This window comes from Peromyscus maniculatus, chromosome 1 (genome assembly GCF_049852395.1).
Source record: "Peromyscus maniculatus bairdii isolate BWxNUB_F1_BW_parent chromosome 1, HU_Pman_BW_mat_3.1, whole genome shotgun sequence".
NCBI lineage: Eukaryota > Metazoa > Chordata > Mammalia > Rodentia > Cricetidae > Peromyscus > Peromyscus maniculatus.
In genome coordinates, this window is record NC_134852.1 from 206243972 (window position 1) to 206262976 (window position 19005).

General features: G+C 37.4%; 1 protein-coding gene across 10 annotated transcripts in view; it reads left to right on the top strand.

Annotated features, from left to right (window-relative positions):
- Add3 (adducin 3) overlaps nucleotides 1-19005 on the top strand; it is a 116165-nt gene that overhangs the window by 60582 nt on the left and 36578 nt on the right. Inside the window, exon 1 of one of the 10 annotated variants that reach the window (XM_076563285.1) lies at nucleotides 4349-4494. The exons of 6 other annotated variants lie outside the window; for them this stretch is intronic. The gene's annotated coding sequence lies outside the window, so the exon portion shown is untranslated. Of the gene's footprint in view, nucleotides 1-4348; nucleotides 4495-4958; nucleotides 5081-8214; nucleotides 8327-19005 lie in introns of those variants that run through there. 3 more of the 10 variants (XM_042265158.2, XM_076563288.1, XM_076563286.1) reach the window with 3 other exon arrangements.

Consider the following 19005-nt stretch of genomic DNA (forward strand, 5'->3'; position numbering starts at 1 on the left):
TTTATGGTCACCCAGGGCAATCTAACTGCCTCAAACCAAAAAGTTAAAGAAAAAAAAAAAAGCCCAAACTGACCTACTCTGGTGATGGGGTAGCCAAACACCCTGTCATCCTATGGCTGATGGAAGCCAATGCAGAGATCCATGGCCAGGCCCCAGGTGGAGCTCATTCTAGAATGGAGCAAGAGCTGCTACATGAGCTTTGTATCAGGTTTCTGCCTTTCCAATAACTACTGACTAGTTGAGTGCCCTAAAGAGGCAAATCAGAACAGTCTAAATTTTGCTTTATTCACTTACAAAGTTGAGTAATTGAAGTAGCTGAGTCTATAGTCACTTTTAACTTGTGAGCTCTTCTTAGATTCCTCCCATCTAGATGATTCATACCTGCCAGTTGTCATTCTTTGTGACCCAAGTATAAGCTATGTAGCACAGCAGGATAGTTTAATGCATTGGTCTCAAAGGCTTAGCTATTGAGATTGCTCCTAGAGCAGTATGGCAGGACCTGTCTGGAAAGAAGTATGAGGGAACATTAGGGGATACAGATAATATTGCATAGCTCTATAGGAATTAGGGTCATCGAGGTACACTTAGCTTTTAAAATATCATTATGTAAATTTTACATTGAAAGAAAATAATGAACTGTAGTTAGTGAAGTAACTTGAAGTATTTGGGAGAAATGTACTGATGCCTCTAATTTACCTTAAACTGCACTAAAAATAAAATGAATAGGTGGATAGAGGAGTAAAGAGATGATGTGACAAAACTGGTACACTACAGTGTTCTGAGCAGACCCTAAGCAATGTTTGTATGATGCTTGATATAAAATTCCTTCAAATTTGCTGTATGTTTAAATATTTTATAATGAAATAGTAAATGTATAATTAAAATATAAGAGACTTAGAGAAATGGCTCATAAGCATATTCTGCTTTTCCAAAAGACCTGAGTTTGGTCCCCAGCAACCAGATGGTCCATTAATAACTCCAGCTCCAGGGATTCAGATACCTGGCCTCTACAGGCACCTACACACATGTGTACATATTTATGTACAAACACATACACATATTAGAAATAAAATTTAAAATTATAATAAGCTTTTTTTTGGATACTCACTTTAAAATTTCTTATCAGTGGCCTTAATGAAGATTCTTGCTAATGTAGCCCCAGCTCAGAGGCCATCATGGATTGAGTCTAATAAGCAGCTTATTAATTTATAAAGACAGGACCCCTTTGCCTTAGCCCGTCTCGTAGGTGAGGAAGTTCCTTCCCCTGGGTATTTGAAGCTAGCCTGAGAGTCTTACAGAGCTGGAATTTGCCAAAGTTTTAGTCACTAATGGTTATACCATACTTCTAGAGGTAATGTCATATGAGCAGAGATTAAATTCTCTTCCTCCCCTGTATGTCTTCAACTAGATGACATTTACTGGGAAGGAAAAAGCCCTGTTTTTGGTGGTGTGTTCTATTTTCAGTCTACCACATATTTAAAATGCATTTATTTAACAAATGAAGCTTCAGGCTTTCAGGACTCAATTGAGTTTCTTTTTTTAAAAAATGCCATCTTTTTCTTTTAACTTTCATGATAACTAGTCATAATCATTTTATATACTGAAAATAGAATTTATTTTATACAGGAAAATATAACAGTAGTATTTTATAAATATTTAAATGACAAATATTTCAGATAAAATTGGAGTGGAAGGGCAGAGAGGGGCAGAGATTAACTTTTTGAGTTGCATGAATCCATACTATGATTGTTAAGCCCTCTGTCACTCAATAAGAGGGTTCTTACTTAAGATCCACAAAGCTGATGAGTGAAAGGAAAGAAAATTTTCACTCCTTGACCATTGCCCTAGAAGACTGGATCTATAAATATATGTGAATCTCTGAAATAGACAGGATATGTCAAATAATATCTGAACCAACTAGAAAAACCTGCTTTACTGCATGATTGTGGTATGAATACCATTTGCTGATGACTTTTACATTAAATGTCTAGGTGTGTGTGTGTGTGTGTGTGTGTGTGTGTGTGTGTGTGTGTGTGTGTGTTCAAAAGAGTATTAGCCTTATTTAACATCTTAGGGGCATGTGGATTCCTAAGAATGTCACACCTTGTCTATACCAATAAATCAGTGTGTCTATTTTTGTTACTAAATCTGATATCATTGGCAGATTTTCCTCTCTATTGGAAGGGTAATACTCAGAAATGAGATTTCTTTTAATGTATTTCTTCTCTCTGTGATTGGGGTGTTTTTGAGTTTTTAAAACTATGAAATAATACTGACAAGCTCCAAGAAAACTGAATCTGGATTTCATTTTGTCTCTCAACTCTGTGTGATCTTGTGCACATTCCTGACATGTTACAAACAGCTTGTGTCTCTGAATGTGCAGTATCAATTTTCAGTGGTGAAAGCCCCAAAAGGAAACAGACTGATTCCTCCATGCACAAACAGCTGGGCAGTTGTGGATGGAATTAATTGCTGATATGTATTGGCTGTGTTTTTCTTCTCCTGTCATTTCCTTTGCAGCTGTGAAAGTGAATTTTGACTTGAAAACAGACATTTCCAGCAGTGTAAATCCAAAAAGTATCAAGACGAGATGCTTCTAATTAATACCCAGCTGGCACCTTTGAGTTGTTCAGTGTTGGGGGTAGGACAAGGAAGAGCAAAGGATGGGAGTAGGTGATTCATAACTAATGTATGGTGGAAAATAACTAAACCAGGCACTTGCACTGCAAAAGGAGTTTTTGGAATGGTTACTTTTTATTTGTTAGAGGTGACCTCACAACCTAAGAAAAGCTAGATTAACGAGTACCCTCTTCATTAGATCCTTAAAGAGGGTGTTTCAGGCCATCTCTCAGATGTCCAGTACTCCATAGTAATTTATTCTTTCAATATGAGGGGTAACAGTTGTTGAAAATAATATGATATTTATCATTAAACATATTTTTCTGGTTTTCTCTCAAAACCTTTTCTGTTATTTGTTTTACATTGTGTGTAAATAATCCATGACAACTTGAAAGAAAGAAAGAAAGAAAGAAAGAAAGAAAGAAAGAAAGAAAGAAAGAAAGAAAGAAAGAAAGAAAGAAAGAAAGAAGAAGGAAAACATGCTTAGCCAGGTGGTGGTGGTGTACACCTTTAATCCCAGCACTTAGGAGGCAGAGGCAGTTGGATCTCTGGGTTCGAGGCCAGTGTAGTCTAGAGAGTGAGTTCCAGAACAGCCAGGGCTACTAGAGAAATCCTTCTTGAAAAAAACAAAACAGACAAAAAAAAAACCAAAACAGACAAAAAAAAAATAAACAAAAAAAGAAAAATGTGCTTGGATATTTTAATCAGAGAAAACTATTCAATTGTATGATTATAGAATTTGCATGAAAAATTAACTTGCATCTCTGAATGTACATATGCAAAAAGTGGTATTTGTTAAAAATAACATTAAATAAATAATTATGTAGTGATAAAATTAATACTGAAAAACTAAACAGATTTTTTTAATATAGTACTTGTATTTTTATTTCATAGAATATCTTATTTGGAAAAAAAAGTCATACAAAAAAATTTAAACTAAAATTCTTATAAACTTTTTACATAGATGACTGTAGAAAATTTTGAAATATAGTGCATATTAGTTATCATCAAAATTAATTTCCTTTTATGCATACATTTTAATGACATACCAAAGCAAGTCCATAAAATCACATCCTTTTTCTTTTATATGTATTATGTGTGTATGTTTTGTGTATGTGGGCTCGTACATGTGCTAAGGCTCATGTGTGGAGGTCTGATGACAACTTGTGGGAGTCGGTTACCTCTTTCCACCATGTGTATTCCAAGAATCAAGCTAAGGTCATCAGGCTTATTAGCAGCAAATGACTTTACCCACAGAGCCTGACATCCTTGCTTTGAAGTCAACTCTTGCTAATTGTAAATGTAATGCTTTTATTTTTTCTATGTTGGTAAAAGTAGAGAAGTGGTGAGGAAGAAAAAATGGATAGTTTGTGTTTGTGTTCAAGTCCCCTAAAGTAATATTCTAAAGCAAGCTGTGTTTCTGACACCTTGAGATATGCAAAAACTGCAGTTGCTAAACTTAGAAGCTAGCAGCATGGTTGGACTTCCTTTACAGTAGTCCACTTCCACCTACCAGTGTGTGGATTGAGCTGCCTGCCTGGGCTGTCTCTTTTTAAACAGAAATCAGCCTATAGTTCATGCTCTGGCAGGAAAGCTGATCTCCAAACACGGACTTTTCCTCTGTTACTTTGGGAGGAATTAACCAATGAATTTTGACTCTGAGGCCCTGGGAAATGTGGCAATATTAATGTGCAACTTGCTCTGACTGAAATCTGTCTGGGTGTGTTGTTTCCCCCAGAGTGGGCTCCACCCTGCACTAACCACATCGAGTAGATAGCTTGCTGTTTAAAACAAAGATCATTTTTAGGGCAGCATTGCATCAGAATTGCCACATGAAAATGAGTTTAAGAAATGTACAGAGGCTCCGGGGGTTTTGTAAGTAGTGGGTTATGTATTGTAATACCTAGAGCTACCAGCTTAGGAAGGAAACAAAGCCGATGGTTAATGTTGTGCCAATTACTAATAGCATGCAGTACTTGTCTTTGGGAGTAAGCTGTGGCTTCTCACTCAACTGATTGTTTTCTTTTAGATGATTTGTCTGCTTTTTATTTTCTTATACTATTTATCTACTTGTTCTTATTTTTAACTGTTTGTGGGTGTCATTGGCTGTTTTAAAGGGAGGGAAATACTAGTAGTCTCCAAGTGTGCTAATTTTCTAACATTAAAGTGTTTAAAGAAGGGTTTTGTACTGAATTTATTAGTCACTTTTATAGCATAATTGGGCAGTACTGCATTTCGAGACATCGTGGCATGAACTTTGTGTGTAAGAGTGGGTTCATCGAATTAAAAAAAAGGCAGCCTCTAAAGGCCCTTTATTTCTGTCATAATGATGCTTTGTCCTGTTGCTATTGGGTATTTGTTGGAAGAGTTGGGACAGGCTGCAGCCCAAAGTTCTGTTCCATGCTTGGGCAGTTCCGCCGGTTCCGTGCCTCTGTGTTCTCTAGAATTTGTGACGTGGATGGTAAGTTGAACTGTAGGAGAATTATTGTTCAGCGAGGTCCATGTTGAGCATTTTTTTTTTCCCAACCTTCTCGTCAGATGTCTGGGTTTTGTTTGTAGCTGAGCTTTAAATGTCTGTAAAGGATTCAATTATGCACTGACCAACATGGGCATGTTGAGAGAGGCTGAGATTGTGACTTGTTCTTTGTGTTATTTGTTCATTGTGTACTCTTTCAGGGGTAGACACATCGATTTAATGCAAGCAAGTTTAACAGCTTGCTTTAGTCAAAATCATAGTTGAATGTTGAAACTGGCGGATTTCTGTAAAGCTTTTGGGGTGACATTGTGTCATCTTTTTTGTTCTTAAACTTCCTGGCCACCATTACCTTGCTTCACCTTCCTCTTTGTTACTTGTTTTGTTAGCTGTCTCTAACTTTACAAGAAGGGAAAAATAAAGTCAAGTCTGATATCACTGAAGAATGCAATCAAGACAAGTTTACTTTGGACATTACTTTCTTCACCTATAAAATTAGGGATTTGGATTAGCCCCCTTAGATATTTTCCAGATTAGAATACCCTAAATCTCTTTGTAATGACACAAACTTGTCCAGAAACCTCAATAAAGAGTGTGTTAGAACTAAGCAAAGATTGTTTAGCTCCCAATCCAGGGTTTCTTATAAATGACAGGAAAACCAAAGCTGTGCTTTTAAATGTATCTGTCAGGGATTTAGGACATTTGTTTTTTAATTATCTAGGATGTAGATCTGGCTGTATGTCACCTCCCCATCAAAAAAATGGATTCCAAGTGGCAATGAGGCCAGCCCGTGTGGTGTAGCTGTTCAGCTTCTTTGAACATCCTCTGTACTCAGCATTCAGTTATTATCTGTATGAACTTGGCTAAGTGGCTTTTAAACTCCCGCCCCCCAATGTGTTTTGCATCAAGACCCAACCCACACATTATCATTCAACCTTGGAAATAAATTTCTCATGTAATACAGAAAACAGTCTGCTGTTTTCTCTTTCATTTGAACAACTCTGCTGTGCCTTTACTTGTAGGAAAAGAGAATTGGACTTGAGCTTTTACAATTGTGCCAGAGTAAAATTTGACATCCAGTTTGTTGGTAAATGTTTAATTAGATTATTTTAAAGTTCATTTTATTCGGAACCTTTATTTAAAAATCAGTAGTTAGTATCTCTGTTAACACTCTTATTTTTCTTATGATAATTACATAATATAAAAAAAATAGTGACTTTTTACCTTGCCTTATGTACTTGCTCCCCAAACCCTGTTCGCTCTAAGAATGCTAAACAAATTTCTCCTCATTCATGCCATAGCTTATCCATGAAAACTGATATGTAGACTATGGTATGAAAAGGGTTGTAAGGTTTTTTCTAGAGAATAGCTATAATGGTAAGTATGACTAGGTATAAACTGTCAGGTTCTCAGTGATAAATCCCTCCTTTACCTCCTTACCAAGAAGTTGCTGCCCAGGGCTTTATAGTCCTTTTCTCTGCTTTAATGTACATTTGTTGTTGTTGCTATTTATCATTGTCATTACATACCTTAAATGTTTTTATATTGACCAGATTTTTCATTACAGTGTTCCTTTAAAGAGAAAATGCACATGTAAAAAGGTGAAGGAATATAAAAGAATGTGTGACAAAATGTCTCTTGACTACCTTAGTCCCCTTAACTTTATTTCCCAAAGGATAATTTCTTTTCTATATTTCCAGAAATTTTCCATGAATATGTGTATGTCTGAATGTGTCTGTTTCTACTGAAATACTTGGACGACTGTTTAAAATCCATGTAAAGTGAAGCTATACCTGCTATTGTGTGTTTAGCTCCTACTTCCTAAGGAGCTGTCTAGTAAGTGCTGTGTGCTGCTTCAGTGTATGCTCAGATGGGCTCCCGGTTGAGCGTTCTTATTTTGATGTGTATCTGGATTATTTCCAAGTTGCTTCCTATACATTCCCTCTATTGGATGTGCTTCTGCTGTCAGTTCTTCCGCCTCCATTGTGGGACAGAGCCCGTGGACTGTTGTGAAGGATGACAGTGTTTCATGAGAACAGAAATCCCTCACCTGCCTTTTCTCATCTGATTAGACAATCAAGAGTAGGCCTCCTACTCAGCCATGCACAAGAGGGTAAGAACTATTCCAGAGGGGAGTAATTTTCAGTACAACAGGGAAAGAAAAGAATGTAGAAATTCATCTATGGAATGTTGGATTTGAAGTCGGGTAACTTGATTGTGAAATTATGGGATTGCAGGTGGGTCACTTAGCTTCTTTTTATCTTTCTTCACCATCTGTAAACTGAGAAGTTGGATAAATGAGTTTTAATGTTCCTTCCAGCTTTAATATTTACATAGTTTTTTGATGGAATAGTGATTTAACTTACAGGACCCAAATTATATAAGATTTCTGTTATTGAAATAAAAAACATAATACATATAATAAAACACATATATGTTTTGTATATAATGTTTTATATATCATATATGGGCTGTAATTTATTTGACATGCCATATGGCCTAAACTATTTGAAAGTTTAAGGAGGTGATGAGACAGCTGAATATTATTCTATATTTTTACAGAAACTGTCCTTTTCTGACAGCTCTTTTTCAATATTATAAAACCCATTCCAGAAGTAAAACCAAATCTTTTGACCAAACTTTAATAGTTGAGAAAAAAGAATACAGGGTGACACTTGCTTTTAAAGTGGGTCCGTATAACTTTAATGAGCCCCAACCTTTAAGAGCTAATCCTAGAGCTTTTAACTTTGGCTCCAAGGGCCAGTGAGATGGCACTTGCAGCAAAGCCTGATGACCTGATTCAATCTGTAGGACCCACGTGATAGAAAGAGAAAGCCACTTCCTACAAGTTACCCCCTGACCTCCTCGCTTGTTGTAGTATGTGTACACACACAAATAAATGTGACATAGAGCTTTACAAATTAGCTTCAAGAGTTATGTTTAAAATTGTTTTAAATTTTAACCCTCTCATTCTCCTCCTTGTCTCCTTGAATGCCAAAATCATCACTACTAGATGTGGTCAGTTTTCTAACTTAGTGCTGAGGAAGCAGGCTAAGAAGTGAACTGTACAGGGTTATCCTGCCGGGAAAGTTAAAAGGTAACAAGGGCTGGGATTGTTGCCGCATCATACCTAAGGTGTCCAGCATTGCCTGTTTCAGTTTCATCTCACTGAGTTGGATGCGAGCTGTTCTAAGCAAATGACATAAGAACTGCATCTGTGGTTGCAGCTATGTGGTAAGGCATCTCTGAAGACCTGGAAATAGGGAAATGTCTGTGCTTGTGTGTGTGTTGCACTGACTTCTTGGTGGAAGGCTTGGTATACCTTAAATAAGTGTACTTTAAAATCGGAGGTTGCTGTTTACCCAATGTTAAGTAACTACTGCTTTCTGTGGTGCCTAGCATATAAATGGCAAGTTTATTACTGTCCTAGAAGCCAAGCGCTGTGTACATGGTGAGTGCCCTGATGACTGAGATAGCCCCACTGCAATCTCCTGACCATTCCTCTTCCTTCTTGTTTTGAGAGAGGGCCTCACTGCATAGACCAGGCCTTCCTGAAACTCCTAATCCTCCTGTCTCAGTCACAGATGCTGGGATCAAAGGCAGGTGGCACCGTGCCTGACTCCTATTCCTTTGTTATTTTCTATTATCAACTGGCCTATAAATGTTGGCAGAGAAACTTGTTAAAATTTGAGTTTATGAAGACAAAGTGCATTTTAAATGGTTTTAAAGGTCTGCTAGAGCAGTTTCAGCACTATCACAGTGCTCTTCTGTATGAGGATCTGCTAGAGACTAAAGGAATTAAACAGTGTTGTAGTACTTGAACTAGTAAGTTAAAGTTCAGTTGTTCCTACTAAAATAAAAAGATAGGGAAGCTTGTGATTATTGTGCTCCATACATGGTTTCTTTAAACAATTGCTTATATGAAATGAAAGCTTGGAAATGGGATGTACTGTGCTTTGAGGACACATCCTGATAGCTTCTTTGTCAATTATTCCATCTATTGTGGCATTTACAACTAAGGAAGTTCTCCGTGGTTGGGAATATACAGGATGCTGCTGTCTACAGGATGTTGAACAAACTTTGCTTAAACATTTGAAGTCATTTTAGGAAAACAGTTCAGCAATAGCAAAATGGACAAATAGATTATGGCTTGAGCTGAAGCAGAAATCCATTTTAAAGAGAGGGATAAAGAGGAGGAGGAGGAAGCAAAGGAGAGAGAGATAGGGAACAGAAACAGATTCATCACTACTCTGCTCTGACGCAACCCTCCCAGTGTTTGCCTAGAGTCCTGTGACACACAGTGGGAATTCACTTCCTATCAGGAAATGCTGATTTTCAATGTATTATCTCGTTGAGACAACCACAGTGAACAATAGGCTATTAACATTTTAGAACAACAAGTGTCATAGCTAAGCCAATATTTGCTTTGTTTTGAGTATTATTCTAAAAAAAACTTTGGCTGGGCTTCAGAATCCATTGGACCATCAGTAACTGCTGAACATACTAAGTCATGATGGTTAAAAGGAGCAGAAAAGGGTGCTGAAGCTCCAGGAGGGACATTATTTTACAAAAGAGTTCATATTTAAAAATGGGAACCTTGATTTGATAGGAAAAGAAGTTGAAAAAATTTGCCAAAAGACCTTAACAACTTTAGGTCTAAATGACTCAAACTTTGGAAACATCAGTGGAGGTAAAGAGAATTGTGGTTCTTGAGCCAAACACAAGAGTGTGAGCTTAGGTAAATAGTATCTCATCTTTGCTTGTTTCCTCTGGTAGTTTGAGAATGGCCCCCATGGGCTCATATGTCTGAATGGTTAGTCCCCAGTTGGTGGAACTGCTTGGCAAGAATTAAGAGATGTGATCTTGGAGGAGATCTGTCACTGGGGGATTGGCTTTGGGATTTAAAAAGCCAGCACTATTCCAGGTGGCCAACTCTCTGCATTCTGCTTATGGATCAGATGCAAGCTCTCAGCTACTTCTCAGCTTCTGCTCCAACACTATGCCTGGCCGCCTACTGCCACAATCCCACCATGATGGTCATGGACTCACCCTCTGAAACCCTAAGCCCCCAATTAAATGCTTTCTTTTATAAGTTGTGTTGGTCATGGTGTCTGTTCACAGTAATAGAAAGGTAGCTAAGACATTTTTCCTTATCAATATGTTGGGATAACAGCACTCACCTCTCAGGGTTATTGTGAGATTCAGTGACTCAAAACACACTCCATCATTAAAGCAGTTAAACAATGATGGGAGCTCAAGAAATGTTGGCTACTTAGTGAACATTTCCCCTCTTGCTGTATTTTTATTCCAATGTGGTTTGGTGAAAACACAGACTAAAATAGGACAGAGTGGCTGAACAAAGATTTAGAATTCAGGTAAATAAACCCTTGAGAAGAGGGCAGTTTCTAACAAAAGGCAATTGGAAAGAGCCCAATTACATGAACAGTGAGTTTGAGGGATCTGTCAAGCCCTGGCATGTAGGCAGAACACAGGGACAGGGCTCTTTTGGCAAAGGGTGGTAATTGGTAGAAGTCCACATAGAGAAGCAATGGGAAAGTTTAGCATTTGAGTATTTGAAATTATGCAGTAGAAAAATAAGGAAGGGATTTAGGTCACTCAGGAATGATTTAGGGGGTCTTAGAAATTAGTGATTCAGCAACGCTTTTGTTTGTTTCTTAATAATTAAGTAAAGTCAGCTATCAGTGTGGGATTCAGTGACAACATGAACTTGACACTAAGTTGCACTAAGCCAGCTTCTTACAGTTTCTCATAACCCGAGGGACCAGAGTCAGCATGCAGCTAAAGCCGCAGACATGGTATATACAGTTTCTCATGTAGAGAAAAGCGCAGAAACGCATGCATACATGGCAAGCATGTAAGCTGAACAAGTGACATTTGAAATCCACCCTTGCTTAAGTGAAAAGGACATTTCTTCAAACTAATATTTTTTGATCTGATACGTACTTTAACATTTCAGCTATGGCAAAAGCAGAAAAACCTGTTGCAACTTGTATTTATGATTGGAATTCATTTTGAATTATCTTCACAGGGTTTTATAAAGATACTTTTGTTCAGAATCTAATATGATAACATTTTCTTGGTTCACATTTCCTTGGATACTTTTCAGTCTAATGTACTTAGCAAAGGTTACAGCATGGTAGAAAAACACATTGTCTTTATATCAGATGTTTTGTTCAGATTACTACTTTAATGGATTTTGTTAGTTTGGCAGAGCTTTGATTCTACAGAAGTGTGCTCTTCACACTGTTAGGAGAGTAAAATGTTCCCTAAGTACATATTAGGATGGAAATTCCATTGGAATAGATTAGTTTACTAGTGCTATCATAACACAGTACAAAATTAGATAGCTAGAAACAACAGCATTTTATTATTCTTTTAGAGTTCTGGAGGCCTGAAGTGCAAGGTGTCTGCAGACTGGTTCCTTTGGAGCGCTGGTTCTCAACCTTCCTGACGCTGCACCCTTTAATACTGTTCCTCATGTTGTGGTGAATCCCAACCATAACATTATTTTTGTTGCTATTTATAATTGCAACTTTTCTACTGTTATGAATCATAATGTAAATATCTGTGTTTTCTGATGGGCTTGGGTGACCCCTGTGAAAGGGTCATTCGACCCCCAAAGGGATAGTGACTCACAGATTGAGAACCATGTTTTAGAGGTTCCAGGGAAAATCTAGGTCATGCCTCTTCTGGCTTCTAGAAATGGCCGCCAATGCATAGTGTTTCTAGGTTTGGGGCTTGATGCCTTTCATCACCTGCCCTTGTCCACATGTGCCTCCTCTGTCCAGATCTTTTATTTCCTTACTAGAAATAAGGTAATGTTCAGAGGTTCTCAGGACATAAAGGAGCTTGGGGACACTTGTTAATCCAACTCAGTATAGATGCTCTTTAACTTGTGATTGGGTTAAAGGCTTCCTGTAAAGCCTTCATAAATTGAAAATGCATTTCATAAACTTACCTAGCAAACACAATAGCAGAGCAGCTTAGTATACTGTCGAGTACTGACTGTGTTTGTAGTGGGTAACTAAGAGCAATGGATTACTGCCTCCCAGTAGCAAGAGAAAATAACCCTGGACAGAGAAATGGCTCAGTGCTTAAGAGCACTTACTGCTCTTGGTTCCCAGCACCCACCTAGCAGTTTACAGCTATCTATATAATATCTATCATTTCAGTCCCAGGACATCTGATGCCTTCTGCTGACCTCAGGCACTGCTGCATGCATGTGGTGCACAGACATACATGCAAGCCCCCATACACATACAATAAAAAAATAAAGGAAGAAGTTTTTTTAAGAAGAGAGAAATATCCCATAGGGTGGCCAAAGCACCAATATTACATGTTTAATGAGTATTGTCTTATTTTTCTGATATCAGAAGTTAATTAATAAAGATTTTAATTAACTTGAGAAAAAAAAGAGACTATCCCACTGTATATTGTGCTAGGCCTATAAAAAAAGATCAAAATTCGAAGTACGATTTCTGTTGAATATATATTGCTTTCACAGTATTATGAAGTTAAAAAAAAATTGTGAGTCAAACCATCCTAAGTTGAAAATAATCTGTTCTCTATGGAATATCAAACTTCAGCTTTAGGGCTGACAAGATGGCCCAGTAGATAAAAGCACCTGCTAAACAAACCCATCAACCTGAGTTTGACCCCAGAGCAAAGGGTAGGAGGGGAGAAACAACTCCTGAGGTTGTTCTCTGCCCTCTACAGGAGTGCCTTGGCACAACAATGTGCTCACACAAATAAATAATAAAATAAAAATGTAAAAAAATAAAAATAAAAATAAAAACTAACTTGAGACCTAAAGGATGATTCTTTTGGGAAAAAAAGATTTGAAAAACTGCTTTTGTGGAAAAAAATAACATTTCTGGGGTGATGGAGAATATCTTTTTGTAGACTTCACTTAAAAACCATCATCAGGTTTCTGTCTTTGTAGGTTATAACCAAAAAATACTTGGAGTAATTTCTAGGCACCATTTCCTGCACTTAATGAGTTACACTTCTATGGCTCAGCACTAAGATTTCCAAGAAGAAATCAGATCGAGTTGTGATTATGTGGGCCCTCTTACAAGCCCAAATATAAAGGCTTGGAAGGTCTTGTTCAAATCAGACCCCTTTGTAGTAAAAATGTGTTGACTTTAGCAGCTGTATTTTAAAAAAAATATGAGAAAGAAAGCCAAAAGTCTCTAGCTGAAATACCTGAAATAGAGCAAAGTCCCCATTAAATTTTTTTGTGTATTTTCCTCCACTTTTAAAAAAAGATTTATTTATTTAGTTTTGTTTTTTGTTTTTTTTTTTTGTTGTTGTTGTTTTTTTTTTTTGAGACAGGCTTTTTCTGTGTAGCCCTGGCTGTCCTGGAACTCACTCTTTAGACCAGGCTAGCCTCAAACTCAGAGAGATCCACCTGCCTCTGCCTCCAAGTGCTCGGATTAAAGATGTGCACCGCCGCCACCACTGAGCTTATTTTTAATATGTTTAATTATGTGTCTACATGAATGCATGTGCATGTCTGACTGTAGGTACCTACCGAGGCCAGAGGCAGTAAATCCCCTGGAGTTGGGATTAATAGGCAATGTGAGCTGCCTAGTGTAGTGCTGGGAATGGAACTCAGGTCCTCTGCAAGAACAGTGCATGCTCTTACCTGCTGAACCGTTTCTCCAGCCTCTTCTCCACTTCTTGAAGTAAGGCCCTTTGTCTTATTGTCCTCCTCCGTCCAGCCCTCTCCTATCTCCGCTGATCACAGAGAGCATCTTAGGAATGAAACTCAGCAGTACAATGGATAGTAACAACTCAGTTCTCTAGACTTTGGGGTAAAAGTTTCTTGTACAAGCCCCACTTGTGTTTAATAATGTGCCTTGTAGGACTGTATTTCTTCAGATTGTATAGAACTGAAAATTTTTTTGGTATACCTATAATCCCAGAATTTGGGAGTTGGAGGCAAGAGGATTGAAAGTTCAAGTCCAAAAAACATAAAACAAAGCAAAAAAAAAAAAAAATCATCACAAAGCAAATAACCAAAACTTCTCTTCTTTCTCATGGAAGGAAAAGTCTATTTTTTTCCCCTCAACCATTTCCAAATACTCCATGTTGAGAACAAATGATGACTAGAGAAATATATATAGACTGTTCATCAGAATAAATGAGATTATGTAGAACACAATATCTGAAAGTGTATGGTTACAAAATGAATTACTGATTAGAGTTTCTGCATGTATATGTATACATAAGTTTGTTTTGTTTTGTTTTGTTTTGTTTTGTTTTCCGAGACAGGGTTTCTCTCTGTAGCTTTGCACCTTTCCTGGAACTCACTCTGTTGCCCAGTCTGGCCTCGAACTCACAGAGATCTGCCTGGCTCTGCCTCCCGAGTGCTGGGATTAAAGGCATGCGCCACCACCACCCGGCCCATTTTTTTTTTTAATCTTAAGAAATAGATGTAAGCCAGGTGCTGGTAGTGTTCACCTTTAATCCCAGCACTTGAGAAGCAGAGGCAGGTGGATCTCTGTGAGTTCGAGGCTAGCCTGGTCTACAGAGCTCTAGGACAGCCAGAGCTGCATAGAGAAACCCTGTCACAAAAAAGCAAAAAGAAAAAAAGAAAGAAAAGAGAGAAAGAAGAGAGAGAGAGAGAGAGAGAGAGAGAGAGAGAGAGAGAGAGAGAGAGGAAGAAAGGAAGAAAGAAAGAGAGAGAGAGCGAGAGAGAGAGAGAGAGAAAGAAAGAAAGAAAGAAGAAAGAAAGAAAGAAAGAAAGAAAGAAAGAAAAAGAAAGAAAGAAAGAAAGAAAGAAAGAAAGAAAGAAAGAAAGAAAGAAAGAAAGAAAGAAAGAAAGAAAGAAAGAAAGAAAGAAAGAAAGAAAGAAAGAAAGAAAGAAAGAAAGAAAGAAAAAGAAAGATGTAAAATGAGGGTTAGGGGAAGTTTTCTGTATCGCTTGTATTTTAATATTGGTTTAAAAAAATTTATACTGAGTATGGTTATTGCAGTAATACTTAAGAGTGAATTTGACTTCAAACATAAATGAAGAAAATGTCAAAAGCAAGGAGTTTTGATTTTTGAAACTTAGTCCTGCACAAATAATTAAGTAGACTTAAGTTCATGAAGTATGTGGGAGTTGATCCTTATTCCCAGGAGGAGTATCTGGGTAATGAGCCAAAGATTTGAGGTATTGCTAGAAACTGTGAGTGGTGAATCTTTCTCTAAACCCTGAATCTTCAATGATTCTTTTCCTTATAAACCCCTCATTTATCATGAGCTGTCAACATTCTGAATCATTTCCTGGATCTCACTTTTTAAAATGTCACTGATACTAGGGAACTCAGTAACAGAACTAATCTCAAGTCATCTTTCTCATGGAAGGAAAAGTCTATTTTTTTTTCCCTCAACCATTTCCAAATACTCCATGTTGAGAACAAATGATGACTAGAGAAATATATATAGACTGTTCATCAAAATAAATGAGATTATGTAGAACATAATATCTGAAAGTGTATGGTTACAAAATGAATTACTGATTAGAGTTTCTGCATGTATATGTATACATAAGTTTATATTTTGTGCCCATCTTTGATTTTTGTGGTTTTAAATTTTTTATTGTATGTGTACATGCAGTGTGTGTGTGTGTCTTTCTGTCTGTCTGTCTGTCTAGGTCAGAGGACAACTCTAGAGAGTTGGTTCTCTCCTGACACTGTGGGATTCCAGGATTAGAATCAGGGTGTCAGGCTTGTAGGCAAGCACCTCTACCATGTTATCTCTCCCCCAACTTTCTTCTCCTGTACTTATTTGACAGTCACACACTATAGATCAGGCTTATATGGAACTCACTGTGTGACCTAAGCTGGCCTTGAACTCTATCTAGGCCTGGGATACAGGCATGAGCACCACACCAGACTCCATACCTTACCCATTATAAGCCGATTTTTTTCCTTCATTTCTTTGTTGTTGTTCTTGAGTCAGTGTTAACCCCACTGGCCTTAAACTCCCCATCTTCCTTCCTTTATCTCCTGAGCTTTAGGAATATATCACCTATCTGGCTTTCTTAATGTCTGTCACACCCCCATTCGTTTGGTATATTGTACTCGTTAGATTGCAATATAATCTTTTCCAAGCTCATTTCATGACAAAGCCCTCCAGCTTTCCAGCTTGCTTAGTTTTAGAGATAAAATGGAAATTTGCACATTTGGCTGATAGCCTATAAATGATACATAGAAGTTATCTGTAAGATTAACAGCTACAACTTCCAAAATATTGAGCAGTGTTTGTGTGGTCTTCTGTACCTTTCAGCTAAAGGCCCTTACCCTGCATACTTTTTTGGCTTAGAATTCAGAATTGTGTGGAATATACTGCAGTGTTTTATGATGCCATTTATTGTTGCCTACATTACACTTTCTAGTTTGACCATCTCCTAATACTATTAGGAAGCTTATTCACTTATTTTATTCAGCACTACTGGGGAAAAAGAGCAAGTATATAAGATGAAAGGTCATGAGGAAGTGGGTGGTGGGAGAGGCCTGTTCCAGGAGCATTGAGCATGCTCATGCTAAATGTGTGTATTTAAGTACATCTCATTATTAATACCTCTTCATTGATAAACAATCTGGAGAAAAACAAATTTGGGCTAATTCTCTTTTGCTTCCAAGTATTTAAAGACTAAGTGAAAGGGTATAATATTAATAAAATGTTAACGGACATTTCTATATCTATAATAACTTAGCACTTAAGGAAAAACATGTTCCTTCAGTACTTAAATGAAACCATTATATGATTATCTCACTCCTGCATCTATCTGTACATACTAAATTGATAGACCAATAAGGTCATTCATAAACCACTGGACTTGAGCTCTTTAGCATTATTTGTATGACAGTGGCATTTATTGAGTATAAACAAGTATGGTGTGATGGGCCTATTCACTTAAATTTCATTGAAGAAGTAAATTTAGACTGTGGAATAATCTGAAAATAACATGTAACACTAATAAATGCCATTGCTATGATTTTGTACCAGTATATGATACCTTGAGCATTGTACTTTAAAAAGAAAAATCACCACCTTAAAGAATATATAATTTGGTCTCATCTGCAAAATGTGGTCTTTAAATCCAACATAGTCCAAGAGAACTGGCATAGTATCAATAGCCATTGTAGCAATAAGATGTAGTATTGGTGAAATTATTTTGGCCACTCCATGTAGTTAAAAGGATATTTATTTAATGGCGTAACTCACAAATTAACTGATAGGTAGGTCGCAGGGTCTGGGGAGGTGTATCGCAGTCCAGCGGTGTTCTCTGGAGCTCTGCACAGTCAACCTCCACCGTTCAGCGTCCCGGCACAGAGAGAGCGCACAGAGAGAGCACTGGCCCATCCAGCTCTTGGGTCTCCAGGCGCCTCCCCTGGCCCCGCCTCGTAGGCGTGACAGTTGCCAGAGTCTCAATGGGGGTTGGAACTTCCAGATCCAAGCTGGAATGGCTACCCACTACATCTCCCCCTTTTTGTCTAATAAGAAGGTTCTAAACTAATACAAGACTATATACAAAGGAATGGTTACCAAATATTGTCCAGGAATAATGAGGGATAATGACCTAGATAAGATGTAACTACAACCAATGCAAACAATATCAAGCAAGAAACACATACTAAAATCCAGAGAAGTATAGAGCATAGGTAAACGGCATGTTATAAAGATCATTCAAAGGTGTCCTAAATAACCTGAATCTAATACTTAATGTGTTCTATCTAAGATATTATATATACTAAGTTGTAACTATAACTGCTAGTCTTCAATCCCATCAAAGACCTGAGAAGGAACATAATGGTACCTGAGAAATGGTAGATGGATGCAAGCAACTTTTGGGAATCTTGCAAGAGTAGACCAAGACAGCTGGCAGCCTGGACAGTCACCTAATGTTTCTCAGCATTGTTGGTGCATTCAAATTGGCTACAGGCCTAGAGTATATGACAGACCATTTTCAGAAGCAGGAATTCTGAAAGACCATCTTACTCTGTCTTGGCAGAGTACAGTGGTCGCTTTCCTTGTGTCCCGCTTGTCCAGAAAGGACAGCATTGCATTTGTACTGTCAGCCATCAAGGCAAGGGCAGTTCTTTGCCCAGTAGGCCATTTTGTGCCAAGAAAACAAACTTTCAAATGGAAATGTCTTAGAAGCCCAACATTCTCTCCAGATCAAATTGGTGCAGCCAGGAGCAATTGTGTCTCACGTCAACAGAATTCTAAGTTATTTAAATGCCATATTCTCTAGGCCTATGAAGTGTTTGAAGATTACCTATCTATCTGAAATATATCTATGTATACCTAGAAGACTTAACTAACATGGCTACAAATATGATTATCATAGATGACTAATTATTAATCTATTTTTTAATTATCCATTACAATTTTAAATGAGCTACATAAACATAATACCTCAAACAAGAATAGAAATATATATATATATATATATAAAACAAAATTAACTTCAAGTTTGTATCAATAAACTAAAATGTATACCAATGTAAAAACATTTTAAACATAAACTAAAATCTATACCAATGTAAAACATTTTAAACAAGTTGTTCTTTAATAGTAGGTTCATTAATCTCCTCTTTTATCTTATCATCTCTATATTCTCCTATATATCTCTATCAATGTAGTGTGTTGTGGGATAATTAAATCTTCCTCTTAGGAGGCCATAGAAAGTGCCGTCTTCATTGTCTGGTGCCAGTTGGTTTCATTTTTCTCAGCTACATGTCTTGATAATTTTTTGTGTCAGTTGTATATAAAACTGTGGCTAGCGGATAAAAGCAACTTATGTCTTTCTGAGCTTAAATAAAACTTCAGTGGTTAAGGATATGGTTTGTCACAGTTTGTACAGGGTCTAAGTTGTTTTCTAGAGCTTTAAATGT